The sequence below is a fragment of the Lagopus muta genome, chromosome 5, assembly GCF_023343835.1.
Source record: "Lagopus muta isolate bLagMut1 chromosome 5, bLagMut1 primary, whole genome shotgun sequence".
In the NCBI taxonomy this organism is placed as follows: domain Eukaryota; kingdom Metazoa; phylum Chordata; class Aves; order Galliformes; family Phasianidae; genus Lagopus; species Lagopus muta.
The window spans coordinates 60,016,132-60,041,793 of NC_064437.1; the positions used below are offsets into that span (position 1 = coordinate 60,016,132).

The window sequence follows — 25,662 nt, forward strand, 5'->3', positions numbered from 1 at the left end:
TTGCACATAAGTGAGTTCTTACAGAACAATATTCTTGTCTGAATATCTCATTCATACCCACCATCAGTTCTGGAAAGGAGAACAGATGAAGGCACTGTTCTTTGGTAAATTAAACAGGAATGTAGGTTCATTCCTACAAATCTACATTTGTAGCTAATTTGTAATAATGATTTAATTAAAAAAAAACAACCAAGAGAAGCATTGTTAAGTATCTAGTCACCTTCTTTTTCGTGATTCTGGATTCTCCTTTACCAACAGAGAACATACATCAGGCCGACTACACACAGTGGAGACTTTCTGGAGCAAGAGCCTGTACATTTAAGTACTCTGCACGTACATAATCACAGAAAAGCAATCACAGAAAACCAGCCACATATAAAAGAGATGTGGACATGTAGGCAGACATCTTCACAAATAAAATGCATGTATTCAGAAAGTCCTCCTCATTTGTGAGATTTTGAGAGAAACAATTCCTTAATTAACATCTCCCGATGTTTCAGCCTTCAAGCTTTGCATTCTTGACCACCACTTTTCAACCAAGTGACTAGAAAATTCTTCCCTTCTTTGCTTAAAAGAAAAAGAAAAAAAGAAATTCAAATGCATTCACAAGGCTGTAGCAACTGGGTCTTCTCAAAAACATCAGAATTCATGAGTCATCCTAAAACCACAAGGCAAGCTGAGAATGCTGCTCGAGGCCATATGCCCCACAAAGAAAGAGCATTGCTTTTTAACTGGAAGCTCTGTGCCTGGTTGCTGTTTGGAAACTAATAAGAGAACTTCACTTTTATGGGGTTTTCTTATATCTCAACATTATCCAGCATAGGAGCACTGAATCAATCTACCAAGACCAAACATACAAACAAACAAACAAAAAACCACCAAAAACCCACAACAAAAACACAGCAAAAACCGAAGGTGAGAATGACTGAAACCCAACGTGAAATGAGCGAGGCTGTTCTCATCGCTGGAGCTGATTGAATTACAGAACAGCCTTTTCAGTTATCTAAAATCAATTTCACTTCACTTGTGAAAAGCTGATTTTTGGTTTGAGACACAATGATTTAACTTCTAATGAAAACCCACACATTGAAAAGATGGTCATCAAGTATGAAATCAAAATATAGTATCAAGATCAAATGCTTACTCATGGGCAACCGCTGAAAAAACCTTGAACTATATAAATTAAAACCAGATGCTTTAAATTAAAACACATAAATTACTGATGCTGATATTACTATAAATTTCAGTGATGAAAATACATCACTGAAGACTTTAAGGGAGACTCTAAAGGTTATGCATAGGAGTATTTTGCATTATTAAACAAAGTGTCACCTGAAGAAGTTCCCGGCAAGAATGCAGGAGGTAAAGTATCTCAGATTATTGTGACATGATTCAACTACTAATGCTGTTTTTATTCTGAATAGATGTTGTATATCTCAGTCATTTCTTTGTTCAGTTTCTGATTGCACTTAGTGTTTGAACACAGAAATCCATGTAACTCATTCTGTTTCCAGCTGGACTTATTCTTTCTCCCTATCCCCTACGCAGAGAACGCAGCTGAAACCAGTAACATCTCTGTAAATGAGCTAAACTTTTAAGTTCAACCATGGTATCATGCTTCAGGCTGCTTAGTGTCTTTCAAACCCTATGGTAATTTGGTCTTATTCCCACTAAATAATGGCCAAATCTTGTGTATATGTATGGAAAGCTTCCATGTCCTCAGGACAGTGTGCTAGTTAAAAATATCATTTCTCCAGTGTAAACAATTTAAAAAAAGAAAGCTTTATTTATAGCTCATTATTTGAGAGGAGCGACATTTACCTCCAGCTGGAGCATTAGGATTTTGCATTAAGCAGTTTTGGTTTCAAACAGTTTGAAACACTGCAACAGTGTTGAAAATCATGTATCAGTATAATAAACAGATGTTATATAAAGTGTGTATGCATGTAAAGCTGAACTATGTGAGGGCACAAATACATACATTCTCACATTCATGTTCGTGAAAGCAGACACTTTCCAAACTACACACACATGAAATACATTTTACCAGGAACCAAAATTTTCATATTTCTGTTTCATAGCTTTATACATGAAGATTCTGTTGGTTTCTTTTTAAACCATTTTCAGACTTTTCTGCTATGGCCACCTAGTATTTCTACTTAGTATTCTGTATCTAGTAAACTATTTCACAGCTGGGACCTCACTAGATAAAGATGAAGCATGTCTTAAAGGGAAGAAAAATCAACTCATAAAAAATTCACCTTGTAAATACTACAAGGTATATGTTCATGAGCTTCCCTGAGTTCTGTTTGTATTATTATTTGTAATGATGATACAGTCAATGGGAATGCAGTAGCGACAACTGACATAACCAGAAGTTGAAGAAAGGAAAATGATGGAAATTCCCTGATATTCCTCCGTGCTGCAATATTTGGAGAAGATCTGAGGTGGTCTCAGTCCTTGACTGAGGGACTGCACAAGCTTCTTCTAATTTCCCTGTCCCACACACACACCAATTTCTATTTCAGTATGAAGGTGGTTGTTTTATTTTTTTTATTGCAGACTGACATTAGCTTCTTGGTGACTGAACTGCCTGAAGAGAAGTGGTTGGGTTTAGGCAGTCAGCTACCATTCATTTATCAGGGGATTGGATTCAGACCCTTTAGGCATCTTAGAAGTATTGGAAAATCAAGTTACAGAAGCAGGAATTTATATACAGGTTTGTTTGGTTTTCTTTTAAAATACTAATTGTAATCAGTGAAAATTATTCATTCATTGACTCAATCACCTAATGGTCTTCATCTCTGAAGCCAGAACTAAAGTTACCTACCATAGCTATAAAACCGAGATAACTGCTCATGATGCTTTTCTTCTTATGTAAGAGTAGCTTAAAAAACAGATTCTTATGTCAGGAAGCTCTACCAGATTACCTTCAATAACCCACTGAGAGGATTTCATCAAGCTACCATGTATTACACCCAATGACTTTTTTTTTGTAATCAAATCATATTTTTCAGAGAACAATCAAGTTGGAGCATTCCCCGTTTCCCTTACAGCTTTTGTTCATGAATAATCAGCAACACTGCATCCTACTTACTACGTTCTATCTTCACACCATTTGCCAAAGGATGCATAAAAGTGCTCAAACAATGGATTCAAGCCCTGTCTCCACTGTGCCTGCACTTCGCCCTCCTGGTGACCACCACCCTCCACCATTTCAGTCGAACAACTTTTTAAAAATAAGACCATGTATTTTCCTAATCCACATTTTGTCATTCTTCCTTTCAAGCTTATGCAGCAATTTTGAAGCTGTGTTAACCTTCCTATGACCTTGAAAAGGTAAGGGAAAACCCTATGTTAACAATTCTTCTCTCTCCTTATTTGGGTAAACTAGAAGCCATGAGAGCCTTTTATTGACTTTCACTACAGTTTTCACCCTTGGCAGTACAACTGAACCTGCCCTGACCTCTTTTGACCAAACGCCTTTGTCCAACAAACTGTTCAAAGCATCTTGCAGCCAGATGTGAGCCCCCACACCCTGAGTGCATAGGCTTGACTGTACAGATCTCTTGCTACCTCCCCTTGACTGCTTGCACCGCCAGCAATTGCCTTCAGCTTGCTGCCAGCTGGCCTGATTCTGAGATAAGACCCACTGGCCGGGTTAAGAAAATGACACCTGATCATGGGGCTGGTCTTGTTCCCATGAGCTTCACCCTCTCAGAAGGCTCAAAAAAACCACTCCATGCTGCAGGAAATAAAAGCAGCACCTTCCGCAGGTGGTGTGAGGAAGGCATGCAGCCCCTTCTCTTCTAGCAGGGTTTGTTCTGCCTGTTCCCCAGAGGAGTAGAAGACTTAATTTGCAACCACACCAGCTACAAAAGGGGAGCACTGAAGTGGGAAGAGCATCCTGAAAGCTGTGTAATGCAATGTATCTGCTTGTTACGGAATAAAATAACGTTGTCTTTTTGACATGGATATTCGCTCAGCCTAAATGGCAAAAGGTCGCAAAGACATAACGTGTCATCCCCTTATTTGCCTATCTTAAAAGCTGTCTGTGCAGACTCCTAGTAGTTTATGACTGATGTAGAACTGGTGTGCACAGAGCCTGATTACCTGTTTGTGCAGCTCATGGCTGTAAGGATGTAGACAAACCTAGATTAATAGAGATAAACAGAAAGAGACAATAGCCTCTGACAGAATTCTTGGACAGAGCTTGTGTGATTTCTGTCAGCTTTGGAGTGGATGTAGGCTTCAGGATTGTTATCAGCTCATATAATACCTCAACTTGTTTGAGCCACGCTCTATTTCTTGTACTCTTTGCATTATTTTCCATGAGCAAGAATACAAGTTATTATCTTCCCCCTTGTTCACCAGCCATTTTCAACACATTCTAGTCTTGTGTTCTCATTGACCAGCAGAACAAAATATTTCTTTCAGTCCTATTTTGATCCTGTTTGGAGTCATTTCCCAATGCACTTTGACATTCCTGTGTCTCTCAGCAACAACTTTTTGTTTATCAGCTTTATCCCTAACTCACACAATATTGAAAACCTCAACACCACTCACCACAAACAGCACGTATGACTTCTTTACTCTGGTTCTCCTTATGCTTAGCTGCCATCTCTGTCTCACTACTCCACTTGAGTGTATCCAACATCTGGAAAGCAGATCAATTCCTGAAGTCAATCTGACTCACATTATCTGGAAATAGCCAGGTTCCATTATAACAAGACCTTCACTGCCCCATTGCCTTCATGGCTGAAAGACATCTCAGCCAACGGGGGCATGGATTAATGTCCTGAAGGGAAAATGTGCAAACCTTCTAACAAGCTTTTTCTTCTCCGTATGAAGAACCATGAGCAACAAAGCATCCTCATAGATCTTCAGTTAAGCACTCAAAATTATATTTTCTTTTCTTTTAAAAATGAGACCCATGAAGAGTCTCCCATTCTAAAAATATCTGTTTAGTGACAGGTCTTCTGGAAGGGAAATGCTCGCTACCAAGTCTGAGTTACAAGCCAACCAAACTCCTGACAGTAAATACTGACATATTTCCTGGCAAAAATAAAAATGGGTATTTGAAAGTTTAAATATTCACATACCTGTGAGACTTTCAGCCAGTCCTACAGGACGCAATATTGCTGATAGTCCTTACCAAAAAAAAAAAAAAAAAAAAAAAAAGAAAAGGAAAGAAAAAGAAAAGCAACCAAAATATGAAACCTTCTTTCTCACCCTTTCGACCCCCGTCAACACTGCTCATTTGGATCAGGTGTTTTTGAAGTTTGCACATGGCAGTCTCATTTGCATTTAATGTCCTTCAGATTACTTCCTTTTTGTTGTGCTAAACACCTCTCTCAGTTGAGTCTAATTTGATGAGGTCATGCTGTGACTCCTGACCCCCTGCGTTCTAAATGAAACCATCTGACAAAAAAAGAGAGCAGAGTGAGTCTTTTGCCTATTCGTGGATATTTGATATTTACAGATGTGCTGCAAGTTTTACAGACGACTCTTTTGCCAGGCTAACGTTTGACTGGAGAGGTGGAAAGAAGTGAATTCCTAGAAAGAATAAAATGGTCCAAGAATAAACAGGTCACAGTAATCCAGTCCCCACAACAACACTGTGATTCTGTGACTAGCTAAAATAAAAATAAGTTAGAAGTACGTATGGCCCATTATCTAAGTCAAGGGAATCCTACATCCTAGTAAAGCTTTTCCACTCCAATAATGACTTAATATTTTCTCCGAATGCCTGTGAATGGATGCACCTGTGTGGCTTGACATGGAGACCACAGGGCTGTCTGAAGGCTCATCATGCACAGAGAAAGCCTCCACCTGCTTTGTGCTGTTGTACTCATAAGGGAAGGCTGAAGAAATGAGTATTTATCTCCAGTTGCCTGCAGCTGTGTTATGCAGGAGGTCAGCCTGGATGGTCTCGCAGTCCTCATCTGGCCTTAAAAGTCTGGATCTGTTACTACAGCTTTGAAATGCTTTCAACTGCTGATCACTTCATTCCAGGCTAATTTTATGTAGAGTCACTGGAACACTAACGCATATGGTCAAAAAAAAAAAAAAAAAAAAAAAAAAGCCAAAATGTTATTCTAGACTTCTCTGGCCCTGAAAAAGAGCCAAGTTTTACAAGAATATTACGGTATAAAACTGGAAAAGGAAATCAATAAGCTCAGAAATTTCTTCAGAATATTTTTTCTGCGTTCCTGTGCTCATCACCCATCACTTTGCAAGGCTGGAATCGAGATCATTCTTAAATAGTATTTGGGTTTCAGCCAAAATTCACTGAAACTGTCAGAGAGACCTCATCAGACGAGACCATATATCTTTTTGTTTGCAGTACTTCCTGTGCCAACTCTTCCTCCTTCCACATACAAAGATAATTTTCCCTATGAATTGTACTGCTAATTGTTCAGCTGCCTGTGGTATTGCATGCCCTCCACAGCAACACTATTTCAGAATTATCTGACTGTAGTAAATCATCTTGAGATATACTGTAATTAAGTAGGAATATGCAAAGCTTCAGACAGATTATCTTTGAAATGCATCAAAGTACATTATATTATAAAAATATTAGGAAAAATCTGTAGGTCATATATTCACTAAACTCCTCTACCTTATATGAAAATGAGTCATTTTCCATCATACCCTGAGGGTGAGGAAGCTGTCAGATGAAGAAATAAAAGACACTGCTAGTTAAGAAGAGCAGACCATGCCAAATTACTAATTAAAATTTAGATATGTTTTTCTGTGGAGAGCAGGTGCTTGTGCTAAAAGCTTTTCCAAAACTGGACTAACTTTTATCTCGCTTATTTTGAAATGCTTTTTTTGCAGACCTGAGTAAGAGCCACAAAGACAACCTATTAGTGAAGCAAATTCTTAGATGTACACATGTCAAAAATGAAACACTGAGAATCGTGTCTTAACTTACAAGAAGCATGTTTTCAATTAATTGAAAAGCATTTTAAAAGTTTTGTTGATCAAATTGGGCTTACATTATTCAGGAGCAAGATACGGATATGGAATTATATTTACACAGCTTTAATTCTTGCAGTTTCAAGACCCTGTACCTTTTCTGTTGTCCACTAAATTATCTGTACAGGTTATAATGAGACAGAGGAAAATTTCCATTGCTGTTTACAAGATTATGGTCCTGTGAAACTTTACGAACCTGAATCTGAGCTGTTTTTTAATGTATCAGTTGGATAGAGTGGTAGTTTAAATTGTTCTTCATAAGTAAATGTATGTATTGGAATATTTTGATGCATCCATTTCTACTCATGTATCTTCAAATCCACAGAATTATTTGGAAATGCATTATTCCCACTGCCTTCAACAGGAATCATGGGACCAATCACAGGAGGAACTGTAGCAGGTCCTTGTCAGAGAGAACTACCAAAACCCAAACTCCGCAGGACAGCAGAATCTGAAGGACTCACCAGCAGCAATACCCATCCTTTGGGTGCCCACAGCTGCACGGACCAAACTGACAAATGGAGTTTAATGAGCATATTGTAAAGGTGAGATTTTAAAAGGGGAAAAAAAAAAAAGCAAAGCATGCATACATATGAATAAGAGATGCCATTTTAACTTCATTGTTTCGACTTAAAGATGCAGGAATCTAAACTTGCATCTGAGCACATTCTGGAATTACATCTAAAATGCATATTCATCAGGATTATAGCAAATTTGGGCCTAAAGAAAGATTGGGATTTTCCTCCTATTCTGTCTGCTGCAAAAGAGGTGGGCCAGAAGCACATGTGTGCCTGCTAGCAAGTGAAAGCTTGCTGATACCTAAAACATCGGGGGCTTCTTCCAGAATGATTTATCCTTATATTACTTGAAGATTACTCATGTAATCCTGTTTGTAAAGCTGAATGAAATTGTAACGTGCTTCCTACAAATATCCATCTGAATACTTACACGATTATACATGTATTTATTTTTTACTATGTTCACATCTCTTTGGTGTTTACTTTTCTAAGAAATTCCTCCAAATGAACTGACAGAACCAGAGATAACTCTTTCAAAAAAGATACTGGAATATGATTCTTTGTCTGAGTTTTTATAATTATTATTCATATTACAGAAGTATTCAGAAATGCCAATCAGGCTATGAGCCCTATCATGGCAGATCAAATTAAAATGACAAGAATTGTACCAGCAACCTGATCCCATGTATAACACTGTCAATTATAAGCATGGCTCTTCCCCATGGAGACAGAAATCAGCTGCTTCTGTAGCACTCTCAGTTCATAAAACATAAGACAGTAACGATTTCAAGTGAAAGGACAACATGCAATATTAATCTTCCATTTACTTTTAAAGTTTAAATAATTGAATTTACTAGGAAGTAATGTCACTTAAAATGGTCTCAGTAGGTCTTCTGCGAGGATCCCCTAGAACTGAATGGAAATATCCAGGTTTTCAAGGTAACAGTGGATTTGAGAAATTATGTTGCCAGTGTATTATGCCACTGTGGAAAAAAAGAAATTAGCCAGGGGAGAGCTGGGGAAATTAATACAACCTGTGCAAATCAAGGTGCAAATTAAATGGACAAGATATGACATCATTTTCTTGAAGTCAAGCTCTCCCACTTAAGTTGGAACAACTCTTGTGCAGGGCTCCATGAAAGAAAGCACTTCTCTCCATACCTCCTGCCCTAGAAGGTTGCTGCCTGGCAAAGCAAATAAAACCAGGTCACATGACATGCATTTTCCTTAATAAAAAATTTCAAATAAAGATAAAATATCAAAGAGCAAAGTTGAAATCCTGAGGAGAATAAATTTGGAAGCCGTATCCATTTCAAAAATCCACCTTAAAATTCCATGCTAGGAATAATAAAATAAGACCATATGGACTTGGATCAACCTATCATAGTATGCTATTCCAAAGGGCTGAGTCTAGCTTCTCAGCTGTTAGCTGCCTTTAGCGACCATTTGATTGCACTGAAGTCAAATTTACCAGTCTTACTTCTTTACTTCTTTGACCTGGTAATCTTGGAGAGTCCCACGTGCAGTAATTTCATCTAGGATATTTACTAGGAAGCAACACCTGGCAGAGCAGGAGCCCCTCACCCCAGATACGGCCCCTGCTCCACCTTTCCTCCCTGCACCATGGGTCTAAGGCACTGCAGACACCTCTGAGACCTCATGGAGAGGCAAGAAGGCTCCATAGCACTCCCATTTCTGTGCCACCCAGACTTGGGTCAGGGACTGCCCCTCGGTGAAGGCCCCAAGTGCCACATGAGGCCACAGCAGGGCTTCCTGCTCAGGATCCATCCCCATCACTGGGCTGAAACAGCCCAGTTTTGTCAGCCCTCTGAACACATTGCAATGCAGATTTGTTTTCCCAAACTAAGAAAAACTGGGAGAACTCTGGCAGGAGATCACAAAGACTGGAAATTTCTTTTCATCTGCTAGGTTATGATTTATGTTAATGATTGGGTGAAGGAAGGAGGGGAACAGCAGAGCAGGCTGTGCGTACAGCAAGGAAGGGAAAGATTGTGGGAAGGGGGGCTCAGTGTAGGAAAGGAGCTTTCCTTGGTTATAAACAAGCTACAGGAAGGGGCAGGTGAGTGCGTTGGCAGATCCATCAGACAAAATCCTCTCTCTGCGCTAAGCACAGGAGAAGCAATCAGTATTTCTCCATGTAAATAGTAGCCAGAGCTGTGACAGAGGCTGCCAAGAGAACTGAGCCCTGCAGAGATCCCCTGTGCAAAATATGTTCCTTCCAGCTTTGCTCAGGGGACCAGGTTTTGGCTCCAAGATGCAAGCAAAAGTTCAAATTCAGTGACAATGAAAGTGATATGAAAGGAAAGCACTTCTTTTCCTCTATTTCAGTGCGTACTTCTTTCTGAAACTGTTGCTTATTTCACTACATGCTGAGTTCACATGCACTGTAAATTTCAAGACTGAGGCACAAATAAGAGTCTCACAGATTCACACACGTACTTCTCATACTCGCAGAGCCCATCTACGTGACTTCTGCAGAAGCTTCTTTTCTCATTCACTAATGTCTAGGAGATGGTGGAAGGAGCGGGAAGGAGAGGCAGGAGCAAATGACAGGGAAAGACCCAAGCACTGAAACACCATAGCCCAAATCCTCCAGGGATCAGCAGCACCATTCCCACTTATCAGCTGATGATTAGCACAGATTCAGGAGAAACTTGGAGTGAGAATCCACAGATGACACAATCACACTGCTTTTCTTAATGAATTGCCTGTGAGCATCCTGAGCCAACCAAGGGAAAATGCTGCCTTCCAGGCATGCTGGAACACTGCAGACAGGTTAGACCTGGGCCACTTCACCTTAAACTTCAGTTTGTTTAGAAGACTCTTCAATTTGGTACTTTGCAGTAAAAACAAGGCTTTTACATCACATGTATTGAAGGTTTGTCTCTGCTTGGGCCAACAGTGCTTTCAGTCTAGATTTCCTGTTTGTGATCCTCAAACCTCCCACGAAGACCAGACTCGCTGGATCAAACACAGACAGATGACAAAGGACATCCTCACTACTCCTACCCCTCTATTTCTCTACTGTCACACCTTTCTCCAAAGGGAGATCTCAGTTTCTGTGCAACTGTGTACCCTGTGCACCTACAGATTCCTTCCACCAGCTCCAGCTCCATGTCAGAGGCACAATACCACCAGACTGGGATATCACTGAGAAGGGCCTGAAGGGTATAGAAGTTCAGTGGGAACTAAACAGTATCTCCAAAGTGACCTATGAATAGGTGATGCTGCCCACTCCTGCCCCACACCAGCAGCAGATACTGTAGCAGAGGTAACCTTCCACTTAGTAAACCCTAAGGCTTTACCTTAGTTTGAATGCCCCTTTCTAAAAACACCACAGAAACATCAGAAAGAAAACTTACAACCAAGAATCTTAAGGACTTTCTGCACATTAATTAACCCTGCATCACCCAGAGTGAGGCGGGGAAGTGTGGCTAAACCAATTACATGGAAGATGAAGAAGAGGAACCGGAGGTTAAATGCCTTGCAGATGTGGGGAGTGCAACCCAGGCTTTCTGGCTCTCGGTCTCAGATTGGCTTCCCGGGAGAACTGGAAGTGAAACTTTCCCTGTAGAGCTGTTGCTGTATAAAATCAGCTTGGCAGCGTGTGACAGGCATAATCCTTTTCCCATATGTTTTATTTTCTATAAATAGAAAAACATCTCATTAGCATTCGGTAACTTGGTAAGATAAGGAGAACGAACAAACAGACAAACAAATATCCAAATCATTTCCAGAGAATTGCTTAAAAATCCCACGCAGCCTAGGAGGGCAGAACTGGATTTAGCTGTCTTGCTTCTGGTTTTCCATCACCTGCATTACCAGGAAAGTATTTCTCCATTCTGCAAGGAGTGGTTGAGTGCACCGCAGCACCCTGCACCGCTGTTAGCGAAACAGGCCGTATGATGCACCCACAGTACTCCAGTTGGGTTTTATCACAGAAACCGTGTAGTCCCAACCCCAGTCTTTGGCAGCCCACAGCCATAAGGCTAGGAGATGGAATGTTTTTTGTGTTTGTGACATTCACGCCCCATGCCAGAACCCTCTATCCCTATGAAACCACAGCGGATTGTTACCGCCATTATGGCAGCGTTACAGATTTGTAGGCACCTCCCATGTTTCTGAAGATACAATGCTGCTGGGATCGTTCTGAACAGTTTATCATGGTATAGCCTTGCAAATTAGGGGATGATGTAGTCTGTCCTTGACATTAAACATGTAATGCGCACGCTCTCAATTATTTTAGTCCCAATTAAAATAATCTTTCATACAGTTAGACTAGAGAGGATCTGTTTTGTATTTGATAATTGGCTGAAGGTTTCATAAACACAATAAAGCATGCAAGAACTCACACAATAAATTGGACATGAAACCATTTTGCCCAGAACCCTTCCATCAGTAGACAGAAAGAAACATTTTAAAGCATCATGAAGATAAGCCTGTATAGGAGGGAACAGGAAGACAGCAATTTAGTTTGATCCAGACATTTGAACATTCAAAGATAGTTGGTTTTTTTTTTTTTCCCAATTCATAATGAAAAAACTTCAGAATAAAGAAAGTAGAAACATTTTTTAATGAAATAGGCACATAAGGTGAATGAAATAGGTCACTTGGGGTGAATGAACTGGGCACTACACCATTGTAGCTGCAAATCAGTCGGTGTCTTCCCATCTTTGGCTCAAAAAATCTTCCCCGAAACATATGCAAAAAACATATGCATTTAGGTACAACAGAATGGTATTTATTCCCCCCCCCCCAGCCACCAATTCTCTTTTTATGGCCACTCTTGAAAAAATCACGGAACGTTTTAAGACCTGTTCCTTCTTCCTCCAACTAACATTTTTACTTAAATGTGAGAGAAAACATCGTCGTTCATTATATTATACAGGTTGTAAGAACACCACCAAATCTGTGCCTCCCTTTAGAAAATACTGATTTTTAGATCTTTTTTTTTTTTTTTTTCTCCTCTCAAAAATAAACCACCTCATTCTGCATCACACAGAAACTCACTATGACTCCAACTACTGGAGCTTCCAGTCTCTAAAGCACTCCTACACCTGCTGCAGAACCAGTCTACCTCTGGACATGGGTTAGCCAACAAAAACCATCAGGGCTTGAATGAAACCTGACGGTGTACGCACACAGTGACTCAGTCCTTTCTCATAAAAATTTCAGGGCATTTAAAGGATTTTCAAGAGTATGAGTTACTAAAAATTCTCGTTTCCATTCTAATGCATTAGTGATTCATTTCATCAGTGATTAAAAATAACAGGCTGAGGACAGGGAATAAATATGCCAAGGCTCTTTTTTTTTTTTTTTTTTTTTTCTCCCAGTGAGAATTCCATCAAAATCATAGGGAAAGAAAAAAATTCTAGCACACTGTCAAACCAAAATTATGTGAATGCCTAACTCCAGAAGGATAATTACAGTACAACACAACCTGAAATCTTTTTCATCTGTCTGTCAGGATCTTTTTCCCATAGCAGTGTTTTGCCAGAGGCCAGCACACGGCTTTAAAAAACAAGCACTTTTTCTTCAAAGAGGATATCCATGATTACTGTATGATCTCAAGAACAACTGTAGAAGCTCTAGGTAAGATTTATCTTTGTCACTTGCCATGAGCACACAGCCCTGGTTTTGCAGCCGTCCTGCTCTGTGCCTGCATACTCATCACCCAGCTCCAGGCGCAGTTGTTGGGAGGGCTCTGACACTGGGCTGGGATTTGTGGCTGCAGCATTCATAGTCTCACCCATGCACCCCTGGGGGCTCTCTTTCCCTCTATTCTTGTCCTTTCTCCATCCTTTAAGGTTTCAGAAATGATTTCTGTTACCAGTGCCTTCATCCCATGTTTATGGGTCTCTCTGGTTAAGAGCTTTCTTAGGGGAATTGGCCATTAAGATCCTAGGAGCCTATTTCATAAGGCACAGCACAGCACATACAGCCATGCACGTATTATTCACCTCTGGTCTAGAGCTAAGGTTAGTTTGAGCAGTTAATCACAGCATCTTAGAAGATAGGCAGAAAAAAAGGTAGGAAAGTATGTCAGAGAGGAAGGTATGAGCTGAAGCACACACAAGCATCTTAAAATATCACAGTATTCTCCATGGAAGCCAATACACAAACTGTGCTCAGAACACCATCAGAATATTTTCCAGAAATGGTAAGATAATTAAGTATAACTGGAATCTCTTGGAAACAGCTAAGTATTTGATGGCTTGGTTTAACATCTCTATAGAGATGCACAATTATGATTTTTATTAATTGTTTCCACAATGGAAAATTCCACCATCAGCTAAGCCCCAGAAATTTAGCTCTCACACAGAAATATTTCCATACTTGAAATGAGTTTTCTGAGGGAAAAAAAATGTTTATTTCGGGTAGCAAATAAATCACAATTGATCTTTAAAAAAAATATATTTTAAAACTGAAACAAAACAGGGGACTCTCAAGGCTTGTTCTTAACCAACTGTACACAGCTGGTGGAACATCTTTCAACAGATCTCAAATTTTCTATTGCAACATTTTCAGAGTAAATCAGTTTTTGTCCTTCGCATAATGCCGTCCTTCCCTCTTTTGTTTTATCAAGTTCAATCCATCAGCAGTCTCTGAGAGTAGATTGTAACTGAGAGAGGGCTGTTTGTATGAAATTACTAACTCTGACTTGTATTATGTGCTTGACTCATGCCTAAACTTGCCCAAGATAAACCTATTAAATAACATTCCAGACAGCAGCTCTGCACAAGGGAGACACTTGTCAGTCCCTTGGAGGACTACCAGTGGGACACAGGTGGTGCCGCCCTGTGCTACCCTCAGCTGCCTCCTGTGGAAAATGGTCTGTGAGTATCAGAAACCCTGAGCAGGTGAATGAGATCAGAGGCTGCTACCAGAGCAGGTGATGAGGAGTCAGCATGAGCTACCAGCAGTTGGCTTCACTCCATCTGCCCTTTCTGGAGTGCAGGTGGGGTAAACTCATCAATTTAGGATTCTCAGGGTCTGCTCAGTGTAGGAAGCAGTGTCTACCAGGATGTTTCCATGTTTGCTAACATGATTGCTACCATGTTTAATACTTGAATGATTTCAAGCCATCCTGCAGTTAGAAGGGTCATATGCTAAGCTTGCTATATATATATATATGTGTGTATATATATATATATATATACACACACACACAATTAAATTAATTGTCTTACTGTCCTATCAAACCAGAATAAAGTAGAAGACCAGATCAAGTGGGCGGGTGAATGTCCCATCCCTGGAGGTGTTGTTGGATGGAGCCCACAGCAACTAGATCTGGTAGCTAGCAACCAGCCCACAGCAATGGAGTTGAAACTAGATGATCTTTAATGTTCCTTCCAACCCAAGCCATTCAACAATCATGCAGAGCCTTGGAAAAGCACATGTAAACGACTGATGTGAGTTTGGGTGATCTTAGAGGTCACATCTTGTGCGGACCCAGCATGCCTCAGACCTCAACCTAGAAATAGCCACTATAATGAAGCCAGAAATGGGAGCACCTGTTGGACTGAATTGCCCATTTATGACATTTAATACTAATTAACCTGCACTTAGGACAAGAGCAGTCCAAGGGCGAGTCCCCAGCATGACTGGCCCCATGCACATGTGCCACAACATGTCCCTGCCCAGCAGAAGATACAGTGGAAGAGTCACTGGCTCTGCAGAATACGGGGCTCAGGCAAAACTCAGCACTTCAAAGAGAACTTTGACTTTGATAAAGAGTGAGAAGGGGCTGCTGGAGAGGGACCTGTGCTGCAGAACAAGCCAGCATGTGCTTCACATTTCAGAAATGATATGCAGAAAACGACTCCACAGATGAAAAAGGGATGGGGGGGAAGAGGGGGAAAAAAAAAGCAGCCTACAAAGATCTTGGGCATCTCAGCTCTTTTTAAGGTAGCATTTTGGAACCCCACAGACACTAAGACATTGCAGCCTGAAAACTGCAGTGTTCACAATTAAATATATATATATACACACACACTTTTTATCCTATTTGGATGTATTTTGCAACACATCTCCTGGGATGTGAAAGAATGCAATTAAAAGTATCCAATATGATCTTTACCAAATACAAATTTTATTAATTTGTCCTTTAGAGAATAACCTTTAAATATTATAAAATATGCTCCACTGGCTTTTTTGCCTCTTTTTCCCCCTCTTTCACTGTTTTCTTGGACTTTCGAAGCAGATTTTTGTCGAATAGATCATACAGGATTATATAGTTATAGCTTGCTTTCATATATATCAAAAAGAAAATCAAAAATATGACCTCATATGTTAATAAATCAATTTTGGAATGCTGTTTTACACATATGCTCAAAACATGACCTCTTCCAAGTTCTCTTAGAGCAGAAATTTGCAGTTTAGATTTCAGGCACTTTAGCTTTAAGGATGCTGGGAATAACTTTATCTGGTAAATATTAAGTAAAACAATTTTTCATTCAAGTTTCACTTTACCTTCAGTGCTTTATTAAAGCTCACTCAAGAACACTGTTTTAGCTACACATGAATAAGCCTTAACCTTACGTTTCTTCTAAAACTAAAACCAGTTTTATAATCTGTACTTCACTGCTTTTGAGTCATGAAGGAGTAAAGCATAAGCAGCTTGAGTTTTGTATATGCTCTTTTGCACTCTCAGAGGCAATTCAGTGCTGAAGAATTTCCATTTCATAAAACAAAACAATGCCAGTGACTCATTTGTAATGAGGACTTGCATAATTGCTTTTCTGGGAGTTTGACAAGAAAAAATGTGCAGCAGCCAATCCACCACACAACTTTTAGAACTGTTTAACAAAAGATACAAAAGCACATTTAGTTCTATTTTAGTTTTAATCCTCTACTAAATTTCCTCCTGGGTTTAATGTAAAAGTGCTAGCTTTGTTGCTGCGTACCTGAAGGAGGTGAAATAGCACTGGAAAACATTTGATATCAAAGTACAAAACCAACAAAATATCATTCACCTTTTTTCTATAGACCCTTCACGGCTTCCACGGCCATGAGATCAGAGCGTGCTGGCATTTCTCCTTAGTGTTCCCCTCTTTGAGCCTGAGCTCCCCTGGTTGGGAGAATTGAGGCAGAGACTCAAAGCTAGATGCAGGATGGAGACACTGGTTGCTGCTGGGCTTGCTCATGCCAAGGCACTGAAGCTCAGTTTTGGATTCATTTGAGATGAAAGGAGTTCAGAATCTGAGATGCTTGTCCTAAAACCTATAGGTCACCAAAGTTTCTAGATGCACACTGGATATACTCATGCTGAGACCCACACCACTTATACAACCTATTGGTTATAAGGTTACACCTTTCCTACTCTGTGCCTGCATTCTCAGGAAAGGCTGAGCATGGCAGGAGGTGTCCCCACAGCTGGGGACATGCCAGCACAGCCAGGTGACACCCTCTTGGGAAATCACTGAATGGCTTAGGTTGGAAGGGACCCTAAAGATCAAAGGTCATCAGGAAGGACTCAGCAAACAGGGAGCAGAAGTTTAACAAAACTGATCACTCTTAACTCCCTAGTCAAGTCAGTGTTTCTCCACTTTTCCTGCTTTACAAGTAATCCCCAAGCAATCAACACAGCTGTTATAGTTAGCATTCAGCAGAATTATTCCTTCTGGCAGAGCCGCACCAGCTTGCATCAACTCAGAGTCCTGCTCCTCTACCTCATCACACCCAACATCAGCACACAGCCCAATCACATGTGACAAAACACTTTCCTTGATGTGAATTGCTCAGTACCTGGCAGGATATGTGTCTCGGCACTCACAAACCCTCCTGCCCTTAGAGCTGATGCATGGGAAATTAAAATGAGCCTGAGCATATTGCCATCAGGACACTTCTGAGAAGTGGAGAGCCCGGTCCTGGGTATTTCAGAGAAAACAGCACTATTAAGGACACAAATGTGATGCTTGATTTGGATGTTTTCCCATGTGGATGAAAGGAATCACTCCTCATGCAATGCTGAAAGAGCTGATTAGATTTACACAGGCAAGTATCGGCTTGTGATTAGCATTTAGGTGAGGATGAAGCTATGTGCTACAGGAAATATTGGTGAGCGTGTTTGCTGTTTACTTTCATTACCTAATGTGCTCTGCATTAAGCTGGGGAAGACAGAATCAGTTATTTGGGAGATTTTTAAGCACATGCAAATTTATTAGTCCTTCCTGACAGAAGAACCAAACGTACTGCACGTTCATAACACGGTATTTGAGATGCACTGCCATAAAATGCCTCCCAAGCAGTTCCAAGAAAAGGATCAGACTGTTGTTCTGCTCCAGACAGGTAGGAAAAGCTTTGAAGAACCAGTTTTTCCAAGGAAAATTCCACCTCACAGTAACATTTGCTTTAAGTAGTAATGTTGCCTTTGATGAAAAGTTCAATCGCAGAAGTGCATGGGGGGTTATATATACATTCCTGCACAGGAATATGCACACACATGTATGTATGTTTTGCAACTGATTTAGGATAAAACAAATCCGAGGTTTTATATTTTCCATTTATCAAGAAAATCTGCTACCAAAAAGCTTCACTTTTGGCAGCAGCCATGCGTTGAGTCCCATAGGGATATTTACCTTCACGTAACCTCAGTGTAATTCATGTCTTCATTACAGCTAATGGGAGATAGACTCACTAGTCTCTACCTCAAGAATAACAAATTTTAAAAAGCAGGGGAAAAAAAAAAAAAAGAAAAAAAAAAAACAGAAACAGCCAAGATTGTTGTATAAAGGCTCAGAAATCCTTTCATGCACTGTCTAGGCTTGGAATATAGAAGGAAATCTCTGCCAAGAAGCAAAGGATGTTGAAACAGAATCATGCAATGTGTTAATGCCGCAGGGCATTGGAAGTAAGATGCCAGGGACTTCAATCAGAAACTGAATGATCTTTGTGATATAGCAAAGAGGATGGAATAACATCAGAGAACTGTGCACACAATGGAAAGAAACAGCATAATCATTTGTCATCACTCCAAGCAAACAAGTGCTGGCAGTGACGTTTTCTGCACCAACCAATTCATGTCATAGTTTGAGGCTCAAATACCTTTCAGTAGCAGATCCCACCAGCAACATCCCCCAGTGGCAAGGAAATTTGCAGAAATATCCACCTCATCTGACACTTCAAAGGACTTGTGCTCTGGTCCTCAGACAGTTAAGTGCAGATACGCTAAGGTGGCTATGAAATCAGATTAACTTAAAGAGCTTGTATAATTCACAGCCTATTAAGTTAACCCAGTTTCAAAACTGGTTCCACTTTGCATGAGAATGGACATCTGTGGCCTTCAAAATCCTCTACTATTTTTCATTCTTTATTAAGTATTCTTCCTTCCTTCATACTTGTGCTGATCTCTAGCTGTGTTTTATAAAGACTCAGCTGAGGCTGGTCAGATATTAAACCTGGCAGTGGCCCATTATACGTGAATATATAATTACATTGAAATCTTACAGAAAGAAAAGGTGTCAAAAAGTCTTGCAGATGGGCAGAACTTTGATTGGAAACATTCTCTTTAATGCAGGTGAGCCATTCAGTTGCCAGTATTGATCATCTTTGTGCGTATTTTTAACAACGAAGTGAACCAGTTCCCCAGTATCTAAAGGCATCACATAACATCCAGCTCTTCTGTATAAGACTATACACATACACTCAAAAAACTAACTTCGGTCCCCCATTTCTTAACATCTTGCATTTCATTTAACATTCAGCCTTGATTTGCATAAAAATAAAGGGATAAATTTCAGATACTGCATAGTAGAAACTTTACCTAGGAACACAAGGAGCGTTAAGATCCAGGGATTTACCTGGGGATGAACATTAAGCAAAGAGCAGTACTGCTATGCTGAAATACAGTCAACACATTCACTTAGATGGTGAAACCAACCTCTAATAGAAGATATCAGCTAGCCTATATAGCTTCATATTTCCACTTTCAGTACAGTACAACCCAGTCTAATTTGTGTGTCTTATCATGGAAGTTTCCATAGGCGCAGTAATTTAAAAGGAATTATATATAAAGTCCCTCTAAAAGCAAATATTAAAAAAAAAAAAAAAGCACCCACTTTACACACTTTCACTGTTGAAATACTTCAAAAACATTCCTTGAAGAAGCTTCCCTGCTTCCTGCTTCTGCGGTGGTGTGGCTGTTCAGAGAGAAGAAAATTTATGCCAAAACCATCGAAGCTGGGTGTCTTCTCTCTGGTATTTAGATCTTGTTTTCCAGGAAGGGGTATGAATTCAACTCCCCAAAAGGCTCTACACCTTAGCTCTGAGTAAACCAGCAGCACTCCACCACTTACAGTAGTAGCAGAGAACAATGCACTGCTTTTAGAGGAAAAGCTTGGTTTTGTTCTGCATTCATCCATATTCCTACAGTAGAGAGCATTCCTTCCCCACTACATTTTTTTTTTTGTCTGTTTCTGGACATCACAATCTTGTCATTTCTTTCTTTCTCATGGATTTTTCAAATGCACCATGCCCCTGATTTCCCTTGCCAGAAGACACATGTTGTGGATGTGTAGGGAAGTGGAATGGAGCTGTCTGCAACCAGCACAGCTAAAGGTCTACAGGCGTTTTTGATGAGAATGAATGACATGAAGATTTTTCATGTAATATACATGCACGGATACAGCACTTCAGTGACCCACTATCCAATTTCTCTCCACAGACATGTTTTTCCCATTCTTCTAATAAGCACAGTTCATGGATGAATTCCAGTTGATTGCAATGCCCTGAACAAAGCAAATGCAACAAAAATGCTGGCAAGCACGTTTTCACCAAGATTTGCATAAGTTTTCATTCAGGATTACAGGCTTCATCCCCCACAGATGAAGACATTTAACATTTTCTTTGACTTTATCAGCAATTGGAACCTAAGTAGGATGGTTAAAAGATTGCTCTAGGAAGCCAAGGCTCCACTATTCTTAAAAAAGGGAAGTCACCCATTTGTAAAGATGTTTCTTTGAGTGTTGTCTGCTGCTTATACAAGGAGGTACATCCTATACAATCAAACTGAGATTCTTAGATGCTTTGTTACTGGGTACCAATGAGATGCTTCTGCCAAAGCTACATTGCTTGAGGATCTGTGAATATAGATAGGCTAGAGACAACTCAGGTTGCAAGAGGGTCTGAAGAGAGGTTGGAAGTACAGTTATTCTGTAGAACTATGCAGGCATAATGTGACTAGCTACGTTGAATGCTCTCAAGCAGTGCATGGGAAAAAGATCGTTTTGGTATGTAGGTATCTGCCCATGCTTCCACAACGAAGGGGGGTGAACAGCTAAGATGACACTGATAAAGTGTACTTGGTGTTTTCTTCAGTATATTCATTATCACTGAAAATGCACCTTGGGATCAGTTGCCTTACTCTAAACTTCAATTTTTGGAAAGGCATAAAAAGAAATCACTATGTATAATCATAAAGATAAAAAGCTAGACACATCCACACAAACAACTTCACTACCAGATGTTACATTTGGGCAGCATTCAATATTTAACTACAGCTTTTAATACTTTCTCCAGGCAATTAATACTGCCTGTCTCAAGACTATCACAATCTGCCTGATGCTTTTTACCTAGAAACAATCAAGCAATTTATATCAATTTATAGCAATTTATTTAATTGACCCTTACTGTGCACTGAACTATTGTAACTGATAGTAATGTACCAACATGTCATGACATCAGCTTCGTTGAGCTCAATGAATCCATCAATTACATTGAATAGATGCCTTGTAAAATGAATGGAATGTTTGTTGTTATGAGAAAACAAGTCAAAAGTACTCGATAACATTAATCACATAAAAATAATGTGGAAATTTAGACTTTCAAAAAAAGAACAGTGAATCATCCATGAACTTGGCACTGCATCAAGCATACACTATTCATCTTCACTCTAAGGGCCCTTCATGACCTATCCACACTCCACCTATCATTTTTTTCCTATGTTATCAACATGTCAACTCCCTCTGCTGATCAGGCAGCGATGCCTGCCATCATCACCTATTCGTTATGTTTACCAGGGAGCACCTTTGCCCTTTCTCCCATGCCAGCCTTCACGCATGGAAGAAGCTCCCATAAACATCAGCAAACCCAGATCATTGTTCTCTCTCAAGTGCCTCCAAAAACACCTCCTTTCCTCTGATAGCAATAGGAAAACACCTGATAGTAAGTGCAAGGACTTTTTTTATTCTAATTACTCTTACCTAATTATTTCCTTGCGTTTCCCTATTTGGTAAGATTACTTGATTTTTTTGGTCTTAGACTACAAGCATCTAAGGGCAGAAACTGAATCTTTGTTCTGTATTTGCACAGTGCAGAGCATAATGGTTTCTGTCTATAACTAGGGCTTCCTTACCATTACTGCAGTATTAATGATAGCTTCTGAACACAGCTGTATGTTTTTATTTGATTTATATGAAACTTAGTGGCAACACCCAACCATATGGACCTAGTCAATTTGCAATTTAAAGATTAATCACCTTAAAATTGATTTTTTCCTTATAAATACTCTAATTAATAGGCAGTAGCCTACATACCAATCAGCCTAAAATTTGTCCAAATCTTTTTTGAGGGGAAAAATTTAACATGACCAGAGGTACTAAGGACTCCCATCCATCCTTCCATCCACATCTTTGTGACCTAGTTTTGCAGAATGGTTGGTGAGCTGGACTGTTTCAATGGCAGAAGACATTATTGCTCCATCATTCAAGGAAAGGTGTTTAAATCTGGGGTTTGGTTTGCATTGTTTTACTTTCATTACATATGCCCATCATGGGAGGAAACTAATTTGTTACTAGTGTAGTAAAAAGTTTTCTTTGACCAGTATTAGTATTACTTGGTTTTCATTTAAATGCTTTTTGGTTCTATCTAAACCATATTTTCAGACATTTTTTTCCCCCCACAGCCTTAATCTCAAGTAATAACTTAAGAAAAGCAGCAGAATTTAATATAAACCATTACTGGTAAGACAGGTAATAATAATAACAGTAAAAATTGATTTCCCCACCACCACCACAGTTATTCGTCATTCTCAAATGCCTGGGGGAGAAAAGGTGAACTTTCTGCATGTCTGAATGTCATGAAATTCAGGCAGTTTCAGATCAAGAGAGAATGAATTCCAAAGCTGTGAATCTGTTCTTTCCATTATGGTCCTAAAAGAAATACAAGACCTTCCACAGCATGTAGGGAAATAAAAATATCTCATGGATATAGAGTTTACTGTGGTTAAATCCAAGACACTTGATATTTCTACTGCATGGGTTACAGTATCACGTGTGGCACGGTTGATGTCAGGTAAATATTTATTATTGTATATAATAAGAAAGAGTCCAGAAGTAATCTGTGGCAACTTGTAAAAAAAAAAAAAGTAAAAAAAATTAAATACAATCAAATGTAATTTTTTTTTTAAAAAAAGATCATCCCTCATTCTGAAGTTACTTTTCATCGCTTCTCTCATGACCTTGTGAGCTGAGGCAGCTTATAGAACACATACATACCTACACCCAGATGTATGTGATGGAAAAGAAGGAATAGTGGTACCTCTCTTAACAAAGTCAATAACAAACACACCATTGACTAAATAAGCACATAAGGGTAGCCCCAGAATAAATGAAACAGCTGTATGCACTGTGTCAAAGAAGGGCACCGACAGTTTGACTGTTGGCTGATGTTTCTAATAAGACCTCGAAGTGACACAGGCACACAGGTACCCCACAAAAATCACTTTTTGGGGAAAAAAAAAAAAAGTAAAACAAAAGCCAAGCAGGTAGATGAGAACTCCCTAAAGCATTGAGATACAAGTCTCAGTGCTTGTTTATGCTTTTCTTTTGCTGCATTTGCTTGGTGGGGGTGCACAGACCTCCCAGATGGAAATACCAGTTGGCAAAAAGAAATCCCACCACTCCAAACTCTCAGCTTCTCCTGGTACAAGAGCAGCCAAACCTAAAACTGGAGCAGCCAATATCATCATGGCTCATGCCCAGAGACAAGCTCTCCTTGAAGGTTTCAACTCCATTCTCCTCAGGCTTTCAGCTTTATTTTATCATAGGAAAAAAAAAATATGTATAAAACAAAGTTATTTCACCAACCACATCATCTTTTATCCACTTGCTGAGGGTTTTGCAGACCCTCTAATGCAACACCTGGCACAAAATATCTCAACTACTCAAGCTTTCAGCATCACTCTCCTAATAACTGTACCCAGCCACCAGCATGGCACTGCCTGTAGATTTTAAAGACTTGGCAACCTCCACAACCAAGTGAACAGTGCTAGAAACCAAATGACACACCTAACTTCACCTGGGATGGTTTAACTAATTGCATCTGAGAGCAGGGTCTGTGTTGTCCTTCATGTGACACAACATCCAAAAAGATTTTTCCCAAACATCACATTTTTGCCGAAGGTGACCTGAGGGAAAAGGAAGAAATGCTGGACAATCATCAAGCTCTGAATTCCCAAAGAGTCTTGGGGATGCAGAGCTTTGGTGCTGGGTGAATTTCACCTCCTAGCTGACTGACAGTGCCGAAGGGAGGGAGAGGTGAGAGAGTAGGAACACCTGGATTCACTTCTTTCTCCTGCCTAACTTATTCTTTCCATGCCCTTCCTCCCCACCTGCAAATTCATTGTTTCAGAACCTTTTCCCCCATCCTCATCTGGAGATAACAGTGCTTTCCCACTTCATTGAAATACTAAACATATAGGAGATGATGAGGTTCTCAGATGATGCTTGAGCACTGAGATATAGAAAACACCTAAGACAGGCTGATTACATGTCTATTACTACATCTATTTTTCACATAATCAGGCATGGAACTGCTTGACTCCCTAACAAACCTCTCCTCTTGAATGCAGCCTGAAGTCACAGCACTCACCAAGGCTTCTTCTCCCCTTCTGTAAGTCCCTAGACACCTCAGCCATCTTTTAAAATTAGCTGCGCTTTTGGACAGCATACTATGAGATTTTGGTAGGTTACATTACCAGTTGAGACTATGGGACACTAAATCAACATCTTGGCAGCATGATTTAATCAGGTAAGAGTTTGCTTTTTTCTGCTTTGACAGGCTTAAAGGAAACACCACCATGCAGAAATTAGTGAAGACTTTTTTCAAGTTCTGCCAACAATCTTCACAGATTATGAACACTTCCATAAAATCACAGAACCACCTAGATTGGAAAAGACCTTCAAGACCACTAATTCCAACCATTATTATGGAGCAGACTGTACAGTTAACAAATGTACAGTTAAAAGAGTGGCGTGGTTAGGATAGCATTTTACAGGTTTATAGTTAGAAAGATAATCATGGCAGAAAGAGACAATCAAAAATGAAGTGCTCACCCACATCCTAGGCTCACAGTAGAAAACTCCACCAGGAGGAACCTCCAGAAAAAGAATCTTCCCCAGTAGCAGTCAGCCCTTAAATGGGAGGGGCTTAAAAGAGTTGCAGCCAGACTCCACCCCTTCAGGTCACACAGCTGAATTGCTTTCACCTGTGCTCCCAGGGCTAATTCAGTCCTTGCCTCAGATGATCAATCAGTGGCTCAGGCCGTGATTCAACAGTTCCCATACACAGACTTCCATGAACTGTCTCATACAAAATTAAGCAGAGATAAACAGTTTTGAGTATTTGCTCACCTATGAGAAATTCTGCAGATAGTAGATGGGGCTCCTTTTGTCCTTAAACACAGACCACGAATGACATTTCAATCATTTCAAAAGAACAGCAACAACTTACACAGTTATCCTTTCCAAAAGAGAGGGGTGAACTAAACATCTCCAAGCATGAGGCTCTCACCAATCCCCCATCATGATTTTGCTGCAGGTGTCCATTCCTTGCAACACTGTGCCTAATCCTGCTCCATTAAATTTAATGGAAGAAATTTCCTGTCACCCTCTTCCTAAGAGTAGCGCAGTTGTCATTACCATGTTGAAATGATGTTTCAAAATACCTGTTGTATTTCAAAAAGATTGTCTTTTTTTTTTTTGTAATTGCCAGCAATTAAGCACGTTTATCAGATTGTAGCCTCTCTCCATCATTCAGAGAGATAATTAAAGGTTTAGTCATTGCATGCTGGGCTGTTTTTATGTTTCATGTACTGTGGTGAATCTCTGAGAATCAGGCTGATTTTGCTCTTGCAGTGTTGCAA

At 39.9% G+C, this 25,662-nt stretch overlaps 1 protein-coding gene and 1 long non-coding RNA gene across 2 annotated transcripts in view; one reads left to right on the forward strand and one right to left on the reverse strand.

The window, feature by feature from the left end:
- INPP5F (inositol polyphosphate-5-phosphatase F) overlaps window positions 1-25,662 on the forward strand; it is a 949,391-nt gene that overhangs the window by 144,333 nt on the left and 779,396 nt on the right. The window lies entirely within an intron of this gene.
- LOC125692919 (uncharacterized) lies at window positions 7,638-24,907 on the reverse strand. Its single transcript, XR_007376932.1, has 4 exons — window positions 24,854-24,907; window positions 11,873-11,959; window positions 10,968-11,164; window positions 7,638-8,683 (listed from the first exon to the last, which is right to left on the reverse strand). It is a non-coding gene; the product is annotated as an uncharacterized LOC125692919 (long non-coding RNA).